Raw genomic sequence first — 2,500 nt, 5'->3', positions numbered from 1 at the left:
ACGCTTAACAGGTTAAGAAAAACCACTAAAAATGTTCATACTTGGTTTTTTTAATAGTTTTATCACAAAAAGTGCATTTTATGATGAAATTGATGACAAAAACCAGGAATTCGTGGATATTTTTCATAGAAAAATACCACTAATGCGCGGGAAACGTTCCTGAGAGAAATCTGCGAATGTGTGAGTCCGCGAATCCGGAGAACGCGAATACAGGGGGTCCACTGTGTATATATATATATATAGTCACAATTGTGGTATGAGTTTGGGGTGTGACTAAAACATTGAATATAATATGGCATAAAATTTATTCAGTGAACGCTTTACAATTACTGTAAAAAGCTTTCACTTCTAACTGGTTGTGGTCTTTGGGTAGGTTCTGTTTTCATTCCTGTCTCTTGGAATGGCTCCCTTCTCAAGAAAGCTACCGTTAAAATAAATTCCTCTAAATAAAGCTGTTGGTTCTTCTTTCTCTATGAGATGATGGAAATGGGTGTGAGATAGGCTGCCTTCTGTCAGTCTGCTCTCTTGGCATTCAGTCTGTCCTGCTGTCTCGCACTTTGGTCTTTTAAATGAGGTACTTTCACCCTCAACTAGAACGCTCGAGCCTACTCTCGAGATCCACAAGGCAGAAGTTACATAATTCTGACTAACTTGGAAGTCTGGAAAAATCTTTAGAAAATCAGCTGAAATAAAAGCTCTAATAAAAATGGTACTACTACATATGTACTATACAGTAATAACAAAGCAGTGGCATTTCATCAAAGATAGTAAAGCTGAGTATTTCTTCAGACTAAACTTGTGTGTGAAATTAACACTTATTCTTCTAATAAATATGCAACAGAAAACAGTGCACTGGGAAACTATACAATTGAAAATAATAATATGATAAATTATCATAATTTTTTTCTGAATTTTCCTTTCTGAGGTATTCTGCACCAGTGTTGAGCTTTCCTTGAATGCTCTCCAATCTAAACTTGTTGCTATGGTTCACTTATGGATCCTAGGACCAATCTTGAACATCGAATATATGCTGCAAGTAGTTTACAGTTGGTCTGTATCATGAAACACCCCATACAGGTACAGATAGAATCTTTAGACAGAAAAAATTAATTATTGTGCAGCTGTTCATAAACTTCCAGTAGTAGCCTGCCAAACCTATGAATAACCTCACTTCATCCATGGCATTCCTATTTTAACTGACCTTGTGCCCAAGGAATTCCACTTCAGTATCTGACAAACACTTGGAAAGCCAGATAGTCAGTCCTGCTCCCCTTACCCTCTAGAATAGATCCTCGAATTCCAGATGTGCTCTTCCCACGACACCGTATGAGTCTACATGTCCACAAAATGGTCAGTGTTACTGGCTCCAGCTAGCATGTTCCTCATCAGTGTTGAGTTCATTAATCCAAACTGTATCCTCTTTAACTGGTAAGAACCACTTGAAACAGATAGCTATCTTCTCCTTTAACACTTCTTCCATCAGGATATGTCAACATCCCTTGCTCAGGTCCAACTAGATAAAAAATTTGTCATTACAAAGTTTCACCACCATAGCCTCAGGATTTCCCATGAGTTTTGTAAAACTTGGGTATGGATTTCAGTTGACAGTAGCCCTTGCAGAACGTATTTGATCCATCTTTTTCCTTACTATCACCACTGGTGAGGTGCATGCAGAAGTTGATCTTTCGGCTATTCCCATCTCAAGCATGTGTCATCTATCTTCATCCTTCACATCGGTGTAGTGTTCTCCCAGCGAAATCCTACCTTGATTACTTGCATTGACATTAAAATTCATCAACTGCAATATCAGTTCCCTCTGCTGCTTCTTTAAGTTGCCATTAATGATAAAATATCTGCACTCTTTACTTCCTTCTGTGGTCAAAGTTCTAACCAGTCCTCATCCAGAATCACTTGTCATTGTTAGCTTTTTATTTAATGATTGTTCACTCAGGCCATCTTTCTTCTCTGATGACAGCCTCTGCTGTTTAAACTTGCACTCTCCCGCATAGCAGCTGGTTATTATGGTTTGATAGATAGTTTTAAGTTTTCTGTCAATATCAACCGTATAGTCCATGCAATTACCCCACCTCCGTTTGACTTTGTATGGCCCTCTCCCCGCAACATCAGCTTTTTGCCTACCATTTATAGTTACACTAAACCCTCCCTCCTTGAACTTGTGGGTATCTGCTCCGTCATATTGGTGCTTCTGGCATCCCAGTGTGTTGTGTCTAAGGATTTTGGCAGATGCACAAAAGGACATGGAAAGGATGATTTTTTCTTTTTTTTTTTTTTGCGGCATAAAAAACAAAAAATATTTTGCATAAAACAAGAAATAGTTTGTTTTTATAAATGATACTATTGATGCAGGGGTTTGGTACTTTATATTTTTTTATTTGCTAGCTTTTAGGTTACAAGTTAGAAATTTAATGCTGAATATCCCGCTGAGACTATCGCCTCACTGACCTCACAATTGATATTGGTTACATTTTCAGACAATCAG

This window comes from Macrobrachium nipponense, chromosome 10 (genome assembly GCF_015104395.2).
Source record: "Macrobrachium nipponense isolate FS-2020 chromosome 10, ASM1510439v2, whole genome shotgun sequence".
NCBI lineage: Eukaryota > Metazoa > Arthropoda > Malacostraca > Decapoda > Palaemonidae > Macrobrachium > Macrobrachium nipponense.
The sequence above is the reverse complement of the archived record's forward strand: the minus strand, read 5'-3'. Positions refer to the sequence as shown.